At 41.9% G+C, this 20,495-nt stretch overlaps 1 protein-coding gene across 2 annotated transcripts in view; it reads left to right on the forward strand.

Moving 5' to 3' along the window:
* The first annotated feature begins 5,035 nt into the window (after positions 1 to 5,035).
* Positions 5,036 to 20,495, forward strand: part of btf3 (basic transcription factor 3) — a 53,241-nt gene continuing 37,781 nt past the window's right edge. For both annotated transcript variants that reach the window (XM_077497220.1, XM_077497221.1), the window contains exons 1-2: positions 5,036 to 5,154; positions 17,156 to 17,246. The gene's annotated coding sequence lies outside the window, so the exon portion shown is untranslated. The remainder of the gene's footprint in view (positions 5,155 to 17,155; positions 17,247 to 20,495) is intronic.

The raw sequence follows: 20,495 nt of genomic DNA on the forward strand, positions 1-20,495 counted from the left end.
CAAAAAAAGCCTCAAGAAGCCACACCTGAAAAGTAACGGTATGTCGGCCATTTTGGTTTGAAGCAATCATTTGTGGGTCAATCTTGGCCATTTACTTTCAAAAGCCAACTTGTCAGTGGACGTTTTTGGAAATTCAGCCCTCGAATCCTGTTTGATTTAGCCACATAAAATTTAAAAGACATATTAATCATGAGTAGACCCACCAAAAAGTCTCAAGAAGCCACACCTGAAAAGACACAGAATGTCGGCCATTTTGACCTGAAGCAACCATGTTGGCCATTTTCCTTCAATAGCCAAACTCGTCTTCAGAATTTTTAAAAAATTTAACGAATTTCACTTATAATTTTTACCACACATTATTCTCAAGAAAAAGTCTGAAAAAAACATGCGTGAATTTATTCTTTTATTATTATTACATTATAAAGAAACATAAATGCTGAATTAGGTGGTGGGGGGGCTATAGGCAAAGAACACGAAAACAAATACGTTGTTTTTAGTCTTGTAATTTTAGATGTGGATTCATTTTGACCATTTCTTGGATTTATTTTTAAAGATCAACTTACCAAAGAGGGCTGATTGCTACTAAAATTGAGCCAAAAAAGACTGAGGGGGTTGTGCTAAATTGTGAAGAATTTAAGTTTTCGTGATTGGGTGTGGGCGGAGCATTGCAAAAAAGTTTGCTAACTCGCCATAACACACACAACTCTCATAATTTTTCAAATTCCAAGATAGAAAAAAAATGTTTGATCACTATTTAAAACTTCTTCTTCATCATCTTTTCGTCTTGGGATGAAACGACGCCAAGAGCCCGCCTCCTTTCCCGGGAAGATCACCTTGCCGCTCTCCCTCACTCTGCGGTTCGAGACGTTTCAGTTCAGCTGTCACAAATTATGTTCGCCTGCCCAGCTGTCAAAACAGGGCGGGGGGGGGTTTGTGTGTGTGTGTTGGGGAGGGGGTGTCCCTTTCATTCCAGCTCACATGCCATGAAAGGACATGGGGACGGGTGTGGTGGGCGAGGGGGGGGGGCTTTAAACGTCGTGTTTGGACACAAGCAATTATCTCTAATTATTGTTTTTCTTTTCAGTTTGCCAGTCCCGATGGAGGTCCGACATGCAATAATCCGCTCCGGTCGGCCGGGATCGGGCCCGGGCCGGGGCGGGGTCCCCGCAGGACCTGGGCGGCTTTCATCTCAATGTGAGTCAGGAGTTGATTCAAACGTGGACTGATGGGAGAATTAACCCCCGGGACCCAGCTTTCAATGGGCTCAGTCAAGAGATTATGTGTGTTGATGGCAGCCTTTTATATGCGAGCGCAACTTAGCCTCTGTCCACACCTACGACACCATTATTTGGAAAAACGTACTTTATTGGGCCACACCGGGAGTAGTTTCTTTTTTTTTTTTCTATTTTTTTTTTTTTTTATAGTCGATGTAAAAATGCGTTTGCAAGCTGTCATGTGCATGCCACAGCAGTAGCTGGCGCTATAATGTTGACGTGTGCCTACCAAATTTCAGTTATCGTGTCATTTTGTTCATTTTCTGGCATGTAAGACTTACATAGCCTTATATGGACTTTAGTATCTCTCATATTTCAACCATGTATATGAGACAGAGTTGAAAATAATTTGAGCGTAATTGGATCGCTAAATTTCACGACTGGCAAATACGAAAGTCTTTTTTTTTTTTTTTAATAAAGCCAGATTTACTTGGGAAATTCAAATGTAATAGATATGTTAGTTTGAGTAGACCCACAAAAAAAGTCTGAAGAAGCCACACCTAAGATGGCACCGAAAGTCAGTCTTTTTGTTTTCAAGCAGCCATTTTGGGGTTGTTTCCCTTCAAAAAGTGATCAAAAGATTCTTTGGAAAAAACAGCCACTGGATTCACCTAGGAACATATTATTCTTTATTACATCTATCATCAGAAGAACCACAAAAGAAGTCTCAAGAATCAAAGCTCAAAAACACGCACCATTTTGGTTTAAAGAGGCCATTTTAGAGTCATTCCACTTCAAAAGTGATTTTTTCCTCTGAATTATTTGAAAATCCAGCCCACCTATGAAATATATTATTTTGTATACATGTCTATCATGAGAAGATCCACACAAAAAAAACCTCAAGAAGCCATGGCCAAAAACACACAAGATGTCCGCCATTTTGTTTTCAGGTCATTTTGGCCATTTTCACGGCTCCTTAAAGAGATTTGATCTGATTGCTACCAAATTGGATTGGCGTGAAAAATTGTGTGTGGGCGGAGAATTTTGAAAGTTTGATGACTCGTCATAAAACACAAAAAGTCCATCTCCAAAGCAGCAGGTGGCTTCATTTATATCCCCGCAACTGCCGTTCCTGCCAAGCCAGACGCAAGAAAGTCATTCTGGAATCTAACTTTTGAATACAAAATCAATAAAACATTACAAATTCAGCTTGGCACTTTTTTTTCATCAATAGTTTGTTGCAATGCTACATACTCACGACTGCCTCCCAATGCTAAGCTAATTGCGGTGAGTTATGAATGTACGAGTGACATCTGTGGTGGCCCTTGGCAGAGAGGAAGTCAAACCACTTTTTTTTTTTTTTTTTTTTTTTTTTTTACAACATACTGCTTGCATCCTTTGGTTTCGACGCGAGAGCCAAACCCCAAATAAAAGGCACACTAAGGGCCAAAGCCACAAAGTCCGAGTCCAACATGGCCGCTGGGCCAAGGAAGGAAGAGGAGAAGAACAACAAAAACAGACACGCATGTTTGTCATCCGTAAATCAATCATTTCAATAAACTGGTATGTATTAACTCAAGGGATAATCAGAGCGATATGATTGGACCGTTTGATAGCGTCATTAGTTTATCTTCTGGTCCGATATTTTGGTTTGCCAAAAATCCCCCAAACTAGTAGCGTATTTAGCATTAGTGATGCTAACAGTGTCCGTGAAATTGTTCGGATAACATGACCCGAATTTCTTTGCTAAGTTAACATTATTCTTGTTTCCTGGCTTGTGCTAACATTAGCTTGTAGCATTTGTAGCACAGGTAGCTTATAGCATTAGCATTGTGACTGAAAGTAAAGTACATAAATTGTTGTTTTGAAATGAATGAATGAATGAATGAATGAAGTGTGATATGCGTAACCAGGTACTATGTTCGCCATTTTTCTCTGAAATTTGGCTAACGATGAATTCATTCTAGAGACTTTATAGCAAGTAGAAAGTTCACAGCCATATAACACCATAGCTCAGGTTTATATGTGCTAATCTAACAATAAGGTTAGTCATTTTCACTTAGCAACATAAAATTTAGTTGATGTGTCATGAAATTAGAAATTTAGAAAGACATGAGAAGTCGGCCATTTTGTTTCAAAGTTGTTGTTGTGGGGTTCATTCAAAATCCTAGAATTTTGTCCAATTGCGATTAAATTTAAATTATATATCCAAGACTAAATTCTGATTAAAAAAAAAAAAAGATGTCATGTTTTTGTTGTTGTTTTGATTCAGTTTTTCTTACCATTTTACATTAGCTCATAGCGTTAGCATTGTGACTGAGAGCGAGGCGTGAATGGTGCAGATTTGCTGTTTGAAAACGAGTCATCAAAGACAGAAGCGGTGTCTTGTGTGTTACACGTTTGTGTGAGAGGACTCTTTGTTTCGGGGGGGTCTGCGTCTGTGTTTGATTTTGGCCCGATTGAAACCAAAACTTGGGGAAAAGCTGACAAAACACAACGTTCCCAGGTGGTTAATGAGTGGGCAGAAATGACCAGTTGACCAGCATCGTGTTGACGAGCCCTGTCCGATGCGCCCCCAAACCTCAGTCCGTCGCCCGGACCCCCCATCTGCAAGATATTACAGCCCCCCCCCCCCCCCCCCCCCCCCCGACCCCATTGGGGAAAAATTGAGTGTTTGTTGAACATGTGTAACAGATGGGTGGTCCCTTGATAATGCCAGACGTCTTTGGGATGTCTCCAAGTTGGGTTACGGCTGCACTTCATTTCGAATTATGGATTTTTTAACGCCTTGATTTCAAAAATTAGAAAAATCTATATAATGTATATGACAAAAATAATTCAAATTCATTGTCGTGTTTGTTGTCAAAAACGCTTTTGAGGACAAATTATGAATCAGAAGCTCAGACATTTGTGATTAACGTTGGGTTTAGCGTTAGCATTTCGACTTCACAGTTGGCACAAGCACCGATCTTCTCCTCGCCTGAATGAATTTTCAAATTGCAAAAAAAGTTTTTTTTTGCATTTTTGCCCCCTGTTCTTTTCACCAAAAGATGAGCCCGCTCCAATTTGGGCAAAGTTGCAGGTGTCAGGGGTGATAGGTCGTAGGTCCCGCTAGTGTGGGTGGCTCTGATGCAGTCCTGTTAGCGCTTAATGAGGACGCCGCAGACACACCCGCGGAATCTTGTCACAGGGCTGGAGGGTGGCGTAGTTGGGTGGGTTGGGGGGGGGGGGGGGGGGGGGGGGGGGCTAATCGGCGAATATTCCCCCTTTGACAAGCGAGATTACACGGCGGCACAATGGAGATTAAGCTCGTAATGTCGCCGCTAAAGAGCCGGCGCACAAAAAGATGGCGCATCGGTCCGTCGCCGAGGCCAATTAAGGTTGGCGGTGGGTGTGCGGGGGGCGTGGGGGGGGCTGGGACAACGTTGGGCTTGGGGTGGGGTGACGTGACACCAGTGGTGGGGATGAGAATTGAGGGGTGGGGGGTCTTCCAGATGCAGCACAGCTATATTGTGCAATTTTCAGCCGTGCTTTGTTTTTTTGTTTTTTTAAATGGGTTATTACAGACAGTATATTGCACAGGCAAGACCCAATTTAGTGTAGTAGAGCAGAATCAGTGTTCCATGACCAATATCATAACACTGTTTGCTTACTAAAAAATCTCCCCCACCCTTCCATCGCAGGATTTGCTGTCCCGCTATATTGCAGATTTGATTTATTTTGTTGCTTATTACTCCATTTTGTTCTGCGTTTTCTTATTTTAGGTTTAATTCCACTGTAGACCACAAGATGGCGGCAGATCGTTCTGTTTGATACCGTGTTGACTAAAGAAGAAGAGTGAAAACAGGAAGTCTTTCAACTCGGCCTACATTTGCTGAAGATTTTTGAATGCCACAACTATCTTCACACCTGCTTTTTACATCTACAAAAAGCGACAGTGGTAGGTTTTTTTCTATAATAGTAGCATAGAATAATATAATAATGAATACGTTTTCTGTTTTTGTACTTTTTTTTTTTAATATGTGTGAGACCTTTATAAAAATAGGTGCTTTAAATGCTATGCCTGTGGAGTATTTAAATTTAGTATTTCTATGTCGTGGATTTCATTTATTTCACTGTAATCTATTCATTGACCTGGAATAGTTGACACTTGACCGCTTAGCTTATTTACGCTAAAAACAGCAGTTACCAAACATTAGCCTCAAAGGCTATTTAGTTGTTAGCATGTTGGTAGTCAGCTGTCACTTCAGTAATTAAAGAATTGTCGATTTATTCACGCAAGTGATGACTGACATGTTTCCTCACGTTAACTTGCTGCTTGTTATGCTGACTGACTAATGGCCTCACATTTGAACTAGCTGTAGGATTATGCAAAAGCTAACTAGTTGCCTCACATGCTAACTCACTGCTTGTTCACACAAACACTGACTGGTTGCGTAGATGTTAAAACTAGCTGCTTGTTTACACAAATGCTAACTGACTGGTTGCCCCACATTCGAACTAGCATCTTAGACAGCCACTAACTGCGCACCTTCCATGTTATTAATTAACATAAATTCTGACCGGTTGCCTTCCATGTTAACTAGCTGCTTGTTTCTACAAACGCAGACTGGTCGCCTGACGCGCTAACTTGCGGCAGGTGAAGCTTCGCATTGACATCTGTTGAAACATTTAGCACAAACTGGGACTGAATGTGCTTCCTCTGTCGCTGTCGTGCAGCGGCCGCGATGCGTTTGGTGCGCTTCCGTGCGTGAGAAGAAAAGTCTTGCGAGGTTTGCCGTCTGGACGGGAACCGTGCCAAACCTCAGCGTGCATGTGCTACAAATGTGCATGACACGGACCACCGGGGGTTCCTCCACGCTATATGTATTTTTATTTTATGATACATGCGTGTGTGTGTGTGTGTGGTGCGCGCACACATGTAGCAGCATGCTAACCTTTGGAGTGCCGAGTCGTGTTTGGTCTGTAAAAGTCATTGATGTGACTACAAACCGCTAATATGCTACATTATGAGCTTTCCATGTGCACCACCGTGGAGACTCGGGTCTTCTTTTATTTCTTGGCGTTGCTAGCATCTGGACAAGTGAATCCGTTGGTCTAAAGTCCCGATGCTTCACGATGAAGTCATTTTCATTTGGTTTGTTTCCTGTATCACAGCTGAATGCTTTCATTCGGAACTGTACTATCAATAACAGACTACTATGTAGATTGGATTCATCTAGAGAGAAGTCTTTAGTCTCAAGGTCCTAGCCTTAAGGGAAGGCTCTAGTCCCGAGAAAGGGTACTAAGGCCAAGGGAGGATCCAATCTAGAGAGATTGCTCTTGTCCCAATGAATGGCTGTTGTCCCAAGAGAAGGTCCTAGTCCAGAGAGAAGGTTCTAGTCCTGAGAGGAGGCTCCAGTCCTGAGAAAAGGTTGTGGTCCTGAGAAATGGTACTAGCCCTGATAGAGGGTACTAAACCCAAGTAAATGATCTAACCTAGAGAGAAGGCTCTAGTCCCAAGAGAAAGTCCTATTCCAGAGAGAAAGTTCTAGTCCTGAGAGGAGACTCCAGTCCTGACAAAAGGTTGTCGTCCAGAGAATGGTTTCTAGTCCTGATAGAGGCTACTAAACCCAATGAAAGGATCTAATCTAGGGCGAAGGCTCTAGTCCAAAGGGAAGATCCTAGTCCAGAGAGAAGGATTTAGTCCTGAGAGGAGGCTCCAGTCCTGAGAAAAGGTTGTGGTCCTGAGAAATGGTACTAGCCCTGATAGAGGGTACTAAACCCAAGTAAATGATCTAACCTAGAGAGAAGGCTCTAGTCCCAAGAGAAAGTCCTATTCCAGAGAGAAAGTTCTAGTCCTGAGAGGAGACTCCAGTCCTGACAAAAGGTTGTCGTCCAGAGAATGGTTTCTAGTCCTGATAGAGGCTACTAAACCCAATGAAAGGATCTAATCTAGAGCGAAGGCTCTAGTCCAAAGACAAGATCCTAGTCCAGAGAGAAGGATTTAGTCCTGAGAGGAGGCTCCAGTCCTGAGAAAAGGTTGTCGTCCAGAGAAAGGTTTCTAGTCCTGATAGAAGGTACTAAACCCCAGGAAAGGATCTAATCTAGAGAGATGGCTCTAGTCCCAAGAGAAGGTCCAAGTCCAGAGAGAAGGTTCTAGTCCTGAGAAAAGTTTGTAGTCCAGGGAAAGGGTCCCAGTCCTGATAGAGGGTACTACTAAACCCAAGGGAATGTTGTAATTTATAGAGAAGGCTTTCGTTCTGAAGGAAGGCTCTTGCTCCAAGAAAAGTTTCTCATCTAGAATGAAGTTTCTAGGCCCGAAATAAGGTCCAGAGAGGTTTTAATCTACAGAGAAGGTTTTGGTCCAGACTTTGTATATATTTTCTATTTAATCTGTGTCTATAATAACCATATCCTGAAATGTAGATGTGATACGTGCACTGATGTTTACATGGAACTGATTCCTTTGAATGCTTTTGATAGTCATTATTAATTTATCTCAATTTACCAACTAATAATGGCAATAACTAGAAATATGGTCATGTTCCGACTTCACACTTGCGTGCGAGTACGTTGCCGCATGTGTGTGCGCGTGTGTGGCGCTGACCCGAGACCACCCGTGCAGCCTCCATATCGATGATGCTCATAAAAAGTTACAATGAGGCTAATTGTCGTCCTGTATTTCAAATCTGATTGCCAGCATATGAAAGTCAATAAAATGTGGTATTTGTGGCCTACGGGGGTGGTGGTGGTCCACTTTAGCATGAGCGATTCACCAGAACCCCCCGCTCTCTTGACGTGATGTGTAAAAGTTCCTGCGGTGCGGCGTTCAGTGAGAGTCTCTCCAAGCCCGGACGTGTGCCGCCCAGCGCCTGACTGAGTAGTCAAATGTTCACTTTACTCGGTCATCGACTGCTAACAGGCCGGTTGCTATCAAGAGATGCTAATCGGCGCCTCCATTAGCATCCTCCAACAGCTTGTTCAAAAGCTGCAAAAAGGTTGGATGGTGAATCCTCCCAGCATGCGCTTCCGATGCACCTCGATTCGTCCTTGAATAACGTCCTGAGGTCCTTACGATGCCCCCTTAGATTACTACCTTTGATCCGCTCAAACCTGATACACCCTGATTCTCCTGTAGTGCCCCTTTGACACCCTCGAATGCCAACATGATTAACTTGTATGATTATACCCCCTGATGTCCGCCGAATGACCCAAAAGTCTGCATGGTAAATTGATTGATCTGATGCCCCCGATTCGTCCCCAGGTACCTGATATGACGCTCCTTCTCCTCTAATTCTCCTACGATTCCTTGCCCCCAGTTTTATCATCTTAACACCACCCAGATTCCCGTATGATGTCGCCCTGGTTACCCCCTTGGATGCCCCCCCCACCCCCGCGAAGCCCCGCCCGTAATCACATCCTTTCTGCTGTAAAAACGCCACACAATGCGAGCTGAGCGTTGCGATCAGATGTTTGGGCGCAAACCGCAGTGCGAGGGGACCATGTGGTGGCGGACCACCCAATGAACGTCAACCCCCCCCCACCACCCCTCTCTGTCCCTCACCCCTCTCCTCCTTTCCATTCACCAAAAGCAGCCACCACCCATGTTCCCGAGGCTGCAGCTGGAAGTGGCAGCATGGCGGAGGACGGGAACAATATGCGAAAGGCGGCCATGTTTTTATGTTTCTTGCTCTTTGGGGGGGGCGGAGTCAAACAGGATGTTGTGAGATTTGTCAGCTAACGTGCGCGAGTGGTGTGCGTAATTGAAACCAGCCAAGATGATGTTTTAATACAAAACACTGTCGAGATGCTGAAGGCGACGTGCGGCTTCCAAAAGTTGGGAAAGGCTTTGTTTTGACTTTTTTTTTTCTTTTTTTTTTTTTTTTAACGGGAAGTGAAATCAAGATGTCAAAACTTCCTGTTATATTTTAAACATGCGTATCTTCTTTATCTGATGCTGCTTACTTCAATCTATGAAGTATTCTAAGAAATATGAAACACTGCATCCACTCACCTATGAGGGAGTTGATTCATTTATTCATTAGAGGGGTGCGCCAACTATGTTCATGAAGGTGAAGAGGGTGCAAAACATTTAAAACTTTGGAAAAGCCTTATGTTGACTTATTTTACGGATGTGCGCATGGTATGGTGGTGCGCTAACTTTGTCGGGATGTTAAATGGTGGTGCACGGAATAAACAGTTGGGAAGAGGGGGTGTGCCTTCAGTATTTCAATGTTGATAAGGATGTGTGAGAAAGGGGGTGCACCAAATCCATTAAATCTATCTATGGTGACAAGAGCTGGAACATTGAAGGGGGTGCGCCGATTGAAAATGTTCCGAAAGGTTTTGTTTTGAAGTTTTATAAGTGTGCATGAATGGAAAATCTTTGGTTATACTTCATTTAGGGTGTATGTGGCAGAGTGGGGGTGCACCAGTTCCATCTCTGGCAGGATGTCGAAGTGGGTACAACTCGAGGTTTCTTTTTTTTTTTTTCTTCTTTTTTTTTTTTAAATAAGGGTGTGTACTCTATTAAGACCTTAGCAATGCTTTGCTTTGAAGTTTTTGGGTTTGCTTACTGTTACGTTTTTGGGAAACTCTTGTTTCAAAATTTTTTAAGGATGTGTGCTGTTGGTGAGGGGGTGCGCGAGCCTTTTCCATTTAAAAAAATGATCATTCTCCTATATTGCTATGTTGATTTGAATTTGCTGAATTGTCCCACTTCCCTCTATTTGTGATCTTCACTGTGTCTTTAACGTAATCCGGGTGCGCTAACTCTTAAAAAGAAAATCACATGACTTTTTTATGGACTCGCTAAGTATAAAAAGAAGCGGCGGCAAAGCGGTGTGCTGTTGTCTCTTCGAGCAGCGGCGCTGATCATGTGCCACGTTTAACCTCGCTCACCTCGCGGCTCAGCAAAGCAAACAAACGCTAAAAGCGTGCAAAATGTCTGCAATGAAAGCCAGCCTGAGTAAACCAAGCAGAGTTTACAAGATGGCGGCGCGGCCCGGGCGGCCAGCGTTAATGCGAAACAGCTGAGCGCACCCTTGGACCCTTTTGAAAAAAAAAAAAAAAAAAAAAAAGTTTGAAAAGAGTGTAGCGGGCCGAGGAAAAGATGATTTAATCGGCTTACAAAGTAGCACATACATCAGTAAGCTCGCATTTGGGCTCAAGTGTTCGTCAAAAGCAAGACGGAGATTATTCCTAAAAAGTCGATTTGATATTACCGCTGCGCTTAAATTTAAGGAATGGAAACACTGTACTTCAATAATGATTCAATTAAAATGTACTGAACATAAACGTTACACAATATTTTTTACCTAAATAAATGTAAAAAACAAACAAACAAACAGTTGTTAAAGATGAAATGCAAATTAATTTATCTTAAGCTAAATACACTAAACAAAATTTAAAGTCAACATCTGAAAATAGAAAAAAAATTGTAAATTGAAAATTTTTTTCAAATGTAAAAAAAAGTTGAATGAAATTTTAAATGGGAAGTTCTATTCAAAATATTTTTTGAATACATCTTAAAGGGATACTTTACTTATTTAGCCATTTTTGGCAGTCAAACATTAATATTTTCCCTGTAATAAATTTGATATTTTCATTATTTTTCATGTACAATTAGTACCTTGAAAAACACATTTTGCAACTTGCTGTCGACTGAAAATGACATCACAAGGGCTCAGGTAACCAATCACAGCTCAGCTTGTGAATGTTGTCACATGACCAAACCTAGAAAACAGGTGAGCTGTGATTGGTTACCTGAGCCCTTGTGATGTCATTTTCAGTCGACAGCAAGTTGCAAAATGTGTTTTTAAAGGTACTAATTGTACGTGAAAAATAATGAAAGTATCAAATTAATTATAGACAAAATATTAACTTTTTATGGGCTCAATAAGTGAAATATCTCTTGAATGTTTCATCACATCACACATTATTTTAAATAGTTTAATTCAAATGTAAAACAAACAAAAAAAGACAAAAAAGTTAATGAAAATTTTGTTACTAAAATTAAAGTTTTTCTGCCTAAGAATTAGGCAGTTTTTGCATCGTGATTTGATTGCCTGTTGACTTTGTGCTCCTTCTGGTGTGTGCACCATGGCCACCAGGGGGCAGTTTACTATTCACATACATAATACATGTAGAAGAGTTTCACAACTAAACTTTTTTTCTTTATTTTATTTTATTTTATTTTATTTTTTATCAAAATGGTAGCCTTTTCGATTTGAAAAATGATCATTCCACTACATTGCTATGTTGATTTGATAAATTGTCCCACTTTCCTCCATTTGTGATCTTCGCTGTGCCGGCTCACGAAACACTTGACAGAGTCTTTAACGTAATCCGGGATCATCCCGTTCTGAGTTATTGCGCTCCGTCCAGGGAATAACCCTCACCCTCCCCGGCCCCCCCAAAAACAACACAAGGCTTCTTTTTAACTTCTTCTCCCAGATAAAAGCTGAACAAACACAGCCGCATATTCGCAACAGTCCCACTAGCTGTGAAGAAAAAAAAGGCTACCAAGAAAAAAACAACAACATATATATCGCTTTCAAACCCCCTCCCAAAAAATTGAGGGTGGGCTTGAAAAGTTCACTTTTACAGAAATAATAAAAGACAGCAGCCAAACACTGACAAACTGCTCCTCTCTGCAGGCGCTTGCTGGTCTGTACTCGAGGAGACTTTCCCAAATTTTTTACACCGCGCACCACCTCAACACCCCCGACGGAGTTACTGCATCCAAAGGTCCCTTGCACACACCGTAAAAAATTTTCTAAAAAGCTTTTCTTTGACTTTTTCTAGTTGTGCACCCACTTCAACATCCTGACACAAATAGCGCACCGCCCTTTCCACACCACACATCCCAAAAAGCATTTCTTAAACTTTTTAAACCAGCCACCCCCTTCTACATGCTGGTAATGCTTGCAGACTCTAAATCTGCCTTGGATGCACCCTAAAAAAGTGAAATCAAACCTGAAACCCGGTCCCAAAAATTTGCAAGTGGCGCACCCCCTTCAACATCGTGACACATAGAGCCAAACCCCGGAACACGCAATAAAAGTTGAAACAAAGCATATGCCAAAGTTTTTAAGCCATGCATACCTTTCAAAATCATGCATAGTCGGTGCACCCTTTCTCCCATGCACGCTCCCTAAAAAAAAAAAAAAAAAAAAAAAAAAAAAAAATTATCCCAAAGTTTTAAATCCACACACCTTAAAAAAAAGTCAAATGAAAGCTTTTTCCAAAATTTGTGAAGTTGTGCACCACCTTCAACATTGTTACACAGATGGCGTGCCCCCTTTTCCCGCACCACATGCTCTGAAAAGGCAAAATGAAGCATTTCCTAAATGTTTTTAGACATTTTCCCCCTTCAGCAGTTTGGTTTCCAAAATTTGTCAAGTCGTTATACAGATGACCCCCCCCCCCCCCCCCCCACCCCCACCACCACCACACCGCACCCTAAAAAAACAAAAAAAAAAACAAAGCTTTCCCATGCTTTTTTTTAAAGCCCTCTAGCATCTTTAACATTCTGACAGAGCTGGTGCACCCCTTTTTTTCCCCAAACACAGCTTAAAAACAAAGTCTTTCTAATCCTTAATTAAGCTAATTAAGCTAATTAAGCTTTTCAACAACCTGACCAGTTGGTGCACCCGTTCAGACCCATATAATTTTTTTTTTTTTTTTTTTTTTTGCCGTGGACCCCCTTCAGCATCTCGACAGAGGTGGCGCACCCCCAATATCGTCCTGGAGGGCATTAAATGATCCTGATTGATTGCCTAAATACAATTTTCCACGTTATTATGTCGTTAGTCGAGCGCCCGTTGGCCTCCATGTAATCATTTCCTGGGGATATTTAAAACAAACACATTAGGCCCCGAGGAATCCACCAGGTGTCTGCGACCATAACGCCGGGCCCGTTTGATTGGCACGAGGCGCGGGACGGCACTCTGACTTTGCCAGTAACCGCCGGCGTTGCCCGGCTGCCGCTTACGGCGCAAATGACGAGATAATGGGGCGCAGGCGGCGGCGGCGGCGGCGGCGGCGTGTTTATCCAACGCGGCGCTTCACGCGCGTTCTTCCCGTCTGCTTCTGGCGAGCGGCGCGCTGGCCCCGCGATCCGGCTGACCCGCGCCATATGTTTTCACTTTGGCCCTCTGATCTCAGCTGGCCCACCGGCGGGGAGGCCAATACAAATTGAACCGTAAGCATTCGCAGGCGGCTCGGGACGCACAGCGCACCCCCCCGCCCTCCCGAAGATGAGTCAAGGAAGGAAGGATGTGCCCTGCGTTGCATCGTGCATCCTGTAATGTGAGAATAAAAATTGCCTTGTGAATCTGGCACAGCACAAAGTGTTGTTCACAACCATGCACAATTTGAATGATTAACGCGGCACCTCAAAATATACCGAGCGCCGCAAGTCCCACTAACAATAATTCAGTAGCATACTAGGTCTAACGTGTTCATGAAAATTAAATTACTGCAAGTCACTGTAACATAATACACAGTTTGAGCATTAAAAGATAAAAACAACTCAACTGTACTTGTGCAGTGATTCTTTGAAATACCACTAGAGTGAGCCTGAGTACCTCTCATGCGCTACTAGTACCACACTTTGAGAATCGCTGCACTAACCAATTCCGCTAATCCCAATGAACGCATGTCAGAACCAGAGCAGCGTTTCAATAAAATGAACTTAATTTTAAAATGAAAAACTGAATTTAACAATATTAAATGCTGCCCAAAATGTAAATCTAACTCTAAAATGAAAATAAAAAAAAATCACTACTTGAATAATTTCGACCATAATCTCCATAATTCATATCTTAAAGTGTTTTTTAAATGTATTGTTTTAATTTAAGCAGGCCTTTTTTTGTCCCACTTAATTTCTTACTTACGCCTTCCATGGTTATAATAGTTTTGGATTTGTGCAAAGACGCACAACAATATCGAAGTAAATGCTTTTTAAATGAACCCCGAAAGCTTATATATTATATTAATTGACATTGACGAAAACAAAGGACACTTTTGCTATACTGTAATGATAATTTTAGTTTTAGTTAGTTTTGTCAATGTAAGCATTTGTTTTCGTTTTTAAGCATTTTCAGTTATATAAGTTTTTTTTTTTTTTTTTTACAAAAAATGTTTTTTTTTTATTTTTTTTTTTTAGCTATTTTCTTATTTATTCCAAACTATAAACAGCTTAATGAAAAATGCCTACACAAAATAAAATGTTTAAGTTGCAACAATTTGTCACTTAAGTTTTTTTTTTTTTCCCCATTCTGCAACAACAAGGCGCTCTAAAGATGCCAGCACGAAGCCCTGATCCACAAGTTGGCTGCCACGTCACGTTTCCCCACTCCCCCCTTATTCTTCTGTCTTCTCTCCGCGACATACGTGCACTCATGGTCAACAACGAGGCACGCGACCATGCCTGTGCGAAGTCGCTCTCCACATGCTGGCTGTCAAGTCTGGTTTTTTTCTCTCCTTCTTCTTGCAATTTCTCCATATCGTGCGCACACACGGCCAACAACGAGGCACTCTAAAGGGTCCATGCCAGCAAATTATCCAAGGGACAGATGCATTTTCTGTGTGTAGGCATAGCTAGCTAGCTAACTCTGGTGCGAACCATGCTGGGGCCCAAGAACGCTTCCAAAATCCGGAAAACTGAAATGGCAACAAAGAAATGTTTCTCGCTAGTACATCTCCATAATTCATAACAAATCTCTGAATTCACTCGACAGGATCTTTCTTTTTTTTTTTTTCCGGGTGTGTGCGAGAGAGAGGGTGCGCCAACTGTCGGGATGTTGAGAGGGGGTCACTACAGGAAGTGAGCAGGTACTGTAGTGTAGCGTACCACGATATGGCCGCCTTACCTCTTGAGTGACTAAGTGGAGTCAACGTTGTGCCGCCGGGGGTGCGTGGGGAGTGGGGGAGGGAGGGGGGGATCCACCCTGCCACCTCTCTGCAGTGTTTGCTTTGATGGGCCTTGGCGGAGATCGCGCAGGTCTGGCGCTTATTTGTCCTGCAGCTGGGAAAACACACGCAGCCCGACTGCATTAGAGCTCATTTTGAAACATTTAGGGAAGACGGGCTCACTGTTTATGCAGCGCCACGCACGCGCACATACACACACGCACGCACGTGTGGTTCATATGATTTGCTGGTATGAGATATTTGGACAGTTTTACTTATACAGTGATCAACCTTCCTGTTATGTTGTGCAACGAAGTCACTTGAAATGTATTTTTTTTTTTTTGTAGTTGATGGTAATTCGTACTTCATTATAGCATCAACATGAAAGGGGACGCTAATGTGCTGTTCATGTCTTTCCGTCATCTCCTGCCCGTGTGACAAACTGGCCGCAAGCTATTTTCAGATTTTTTTTTTTTTTTTTTTTTTTTTTTTTTTTTTTTTTAGTGGTTAACAAAAGCCTTTGTTGATTGTTTCCCTATGTCCTTTTTTTTTTTTTTTTTTTTTTTTCCTCGGGACCACCATCTATGCGACACCACCTTCTAACTGTGACTTACGGCCCGTCAACGCCGCGCTAACCAAGCGTCATCCGGCATGATCCCGCGCTCGGCGAAAACCATAATTGGCCGCTGCCAAGGAAGGCGCATCCATCACCATCGGCGTGTCGAGCGCCTTCAAAAACAACCTCAAAACAACACGAGAGGACATGTAATTTATTTCCTTCTGCAAAAGCCGCAAAGGGGCCTATCGATATCCGCTTTTGATTTGTAGCATTGTATGACGCCATCCGTTTTGTTTCCTTTATTTTTAGCCGCCTCTTCAAACGTTACCACACGTTACATGATGTCATTTCCCACCCCCCCATTTGTTTATCGTGAGGCCACACTCTCATCCCGACATGTTGAAATCATACAGCCAGTGCTAGTGTCCGACCAGTGCTAATTTGTGTTAGCTATTAGCATTTGTGAGTCCATAATCTCCAGTTTGATGCACTTTGACCTCGTCAAATGAAGTTTTGAGAGAACGAAAACACAAATAATCAAAACAACAACAACAAAATATCTTACATCATTGTGCTTTAGCTCCGAACGCTGCGCAATTATCCTCCTCAACTCCGCTTTGCCGCAGTTTGTGTTCTTGTAGCATAGCAGCCGTTGTTCCACCTGCGTCCAAAACGTTTTACAGCCGTCCATAAATCAGCTTGTCGTATATTTTTATACGTGAAATATAAATAAAGCGTGGGAAAGGCGCAGCACTGTTGGTGGCGGCCTCCTTGCCAAATTAGCTTCCATTAATATCTGGCGGCTTTGCACACGCTGAGTGCGGCGGCGGCGGGGGGAGAAACCACAACTTAAGACCACTTTCGGAGGGTGTAATTTCTCTAAATGGTTCTTGAACGCAGCATAATGTTAAATGCTTGTATAAGCCAGGTTTTGCCTGCCTGGGGGGGGATGCCATATTTGACAAGAAAGAGCATAGAGTGAAGATGTAGTCTGCGATGTTAACTACTCAATCTGGCCATTAGCTAGTTAGCAAACCGATGTTTTTTTTACTTGTGGTTAGCATTTTGCGTAGCTGAGCTTGGATCAAAACATTTATTGACTATTTTAAAACACATTTTATCTTAATAGTATAGCTTAGCTCAAAAAATACTGGTTGTGTAGGTTATTAAAAAAAACAAAAAAAAACTTGTAGCCTAGCTTAGTTTGAAATGCTCATAGCATTGCTTAGTTTAAGAAACTCCTAGTAGCTTAAAACATTTGTAGCATAGTTTATCTTAAAATCTTAAAATCTAATCTTATCTTCCTGAGCCAAGTTTGGTTTAAAATACTCATAGTTTAGCTTGTTTATAAACGTCATAGCTTGTCTTATTTTAAAATGCTCGCAGCCTAGCGTAGCTCAAAACACGCATAGCTAAGATTTGTTTATAACCCCTTTAATAGAGCTAACTACATTTTATTTTTGGTCATTATTGTCTTTTTCAGGTTGTTACTAAACAGGCTGTTTTAATTAAGAGGCCTCGTACCCAACTTTCTGGACTGACGAGATGGCTTGCCAAGTATCTGACAACTAGCGGTAAGTCAACAAAATAACATGGCCAACAACCACGTTAGGCTAATATTTGCTTTGCTTGTCGGACAATAAGTTGAACTCATCTTTTTTTGGGGGGTATCTTGATTATTTTGATACTGTACATTTTAACAAATAGCTCTATGCTATAGGGATGTGTGCTACATGCTAATCACTACCAGACACAACATGACAACTTTAGGTGAGGGTTCTGAAATTTCTGAATGCTCGGTTTTGCTAGCGGCTAATTTTTGTCCATTCTTAAAAACATATCAGCAATATATTGTTTACATTATGTTGTTCTTTTTTGGCTAATATGTGTGACTCAAATCTTAAAAAAAAAAAAAAATTAGATGACATCATTTATCAATTTTCCGACAAGGGCTGTAATACACTCAGTTTTCCAAAAGCGGTGTTAATGGTTTACTCCACTCCAATAGAGCAAATAACAATAACAAGACAGAGAAAGAGCTTCTGATTGAAAAATAATAATTTATTTACTGAATGAAGCGGCTCGTGTTGAACGTTAGTGGCTTTTTTTCATGATATTCGTCATTCACTGCAATCTTTTTTTTTTTCAGAGTTATGACGCTCACTTTCTTCTAGCTACCGCGATAAATACTCTGTACATAAAATGCGCTTGACATAATCATTTGTCACACGGCCAGGTTTGTAAATGACTGCAATGACTATCAGATCTCTGTAGATGGCGATGTTGCGCCAGTTTGGATTTGATATCAGCGCAGCTTTTGAGTTGGTAATAAAGATTAGACGGTAAATCTCGGCTTGTCACATCGATTGTGAGGGAGAGGGTTGCCAACACGTCGGAAGTCGGACATGTTTTTGGCACCTGGCACTCCAGCAGTGAACGTAAATGTGTCCTTGTCTGAAAACACTCATAGCCTAGCGTAGCGGCGCACCACTTCATCCCAAATTCTCGCTTGGAGTGCGTCTGGCTATTGTAATGCGAAACACACTGCGGAGGGAAAAGAGAGAGAGAGAGAAAAAAAAAAGCAAGCGATCCCACCCCAACTTCCCCTCGGCGGCCGGCGTGAGACAATTAAGAGCACATTAGATCTTTTCAAGTGCTTGTAATTTCATAAGATGAGGGAGGGGGACGGAACGGGGGTCTTGGGGCTTTTTAGGGAACAAAATGGGGAAAAGGCGCAGTTTCTCAAGAGCCACTTGGGAAAGATGGAAAGCAGATATTAACCCTAAGAGGGACGCGCTCTCCCCTCTCTTAAAGACCACCACCACCACTATGAGACCACACACGCACCTGCAATATGCCAAAACACACTCGCGTTTATTTACTCTTAAAGCTATAAGTTACACGCATGATTAAAAGCCTGCTCCACAATGAGAAGAAAGCGGCTTTTTGGGGCCCCCCGGTGATGTATTGTCCCAATTAGATGTCGAAATATGACTAATCCTCCCAGCATGCATCACTCCTCCGGTTTATTATTCCAGCGCGAGGTGCGGTTGCGTTTCAACGGGGCGGCAATCACGCCGTCGTTAGCGTGTTGTCGCACGTGCGTCACCGTTTCATGTCGTCGTTTGATTCTGATAGCGGATGATACCGTCGTGACGTGAGAATTTCTGAAGAATGGTATCATTTGTCCACTTTTAAAAGATGCCTTCCTAGACAAATCTGAAGGGATTATAAAAGATAGAGTATTTGGTTATTAAATTACCAACTTTGTATTTGCATAATTTAAAAAAAAATGGCTGACCAAATAAGTAACGTAATCATTTGAGTCTAATACAAATCGGATGTGATCAGCTTATAAGTTTATCAAGAACAATGAATAATGTAATTGTTTGATTCCAATTCAAGGACATAAACACCAACTGCACAATCAACCAAGATAATGAAAATTTTGTGATTTTTAGAATAAAAAAAAACATAAGTACTGTACTGTAATTGTTAATCCAATACAAAAAAAAACAGTCTACACATAAATTTATTCAAATAAGTCAAGATTTGAACAATTGTACACCCATCTGATGAACTACAATACAATTTAAGGGATACTTCCCTTATTTAGCCAATTATAGCAATAAAAAGTTAATATTTTGTCTATAATTAATTTGATACTTTCATTATTTTTCACGCACAATTAATAGCTTTAAAAACACATTTTGCAACTTGCTGTCGACTGAAAATGACATCACAAGGGCTCAGGTAACCAATCACAGCTCACCTGAGACCTTGTGATGTCATTTTAAGTCGACAGTAAGTTTCAAAATGTGTTTTTTAAAAGTACTAATTGTACATGAAAAAAAATGAAAATATCAAATTTATTATTGGCAAAATATTAATGTTTAACTGTCAAAAATGGCTAAATAAGTCAAGTATCCCTTTAAAACGTCAAACGAGATCAGAGGAAGATTCTGAACTTCTTTGAGCTCAGGGCGCCACATTTCACTTTGTTCCGACACGTTTCGAGGCCTAATCATGGCGTCGTTAGCTTGTTGCCCCCTGAGAACCCGCCTGGCCTGGCAAAGTCCATACATCATGGGCGACGGCGGGTGCGGTCAAGGGCGGCGGGACCCCCGCGGGGAAATCGCGCGTGTCAAGAGGTTGCACTCGCTCGGCTTTGAGGTCTGAGAGAGGCGCGACAGTGAGTCATGGCTGCCATGTTAACCACGCCGTACCGCCTTTAATCACGGTTAAGAAAAATGGTAGCCGCTCTTTTTTTTTTTTTTTTTTTAAGTCAGCAACCCCACCCCCCGAAAATTCTTGACAATAATATGTTCCAAGCAGGCCCGCTAGTCTAAATACGGTACTGGTTAAATTGCGTTAGTGGAATATAAATTAAGCAGCAAAATCCAGCTGTTTTTTTTTTGTTTTTTTTTAATAACCTATATCAGGAGGCGGCCATTTTGCCACTTTCTGTCAAGTGAGATTGACATCAATGTTGCTCAGGTCTCAGGTAACAACCAATCACAGCTCAGCTTCAGAAAACAGGTGAGCAGTGATTGGTCATTCCCTGAGCAACTGTGACATCATCTTCAGTCGACAGCAAGTGGCGATATGGCCGCCCCCTGAGATGGATTAAAAATGGCTGGATTTTGCTGCATAACTCATATTCTACAAACTTAATATCAGGGCTCGACACTGCGAGCATTTCACTCGCAAATGCGACCGATTTTCAAGTGCGTGCTGGTGGGGAAAAAAAAAAAATACTTGATGCTCCCTTTGCACAATGTTTAAAACGTACGTTCGTACATCTGATTGGCCGAAAGCAACGC

This window comes from Festucalex cinctus, chromosome 15 (assembly GCF_051991245.1).
Source record: "Festucalex cinctus isolate MCC-2025b chromosome 15, RoL_Fcin_1.0, whole genome shotgun sequence".
Taxonomy (NCBI): domain Eukaryota; kingdom Metazoa; phylum Chordata; class Actinopteri; order Syngnathiformes; family Syngnathidae; genus Festucalex; species Festucalex cinctus.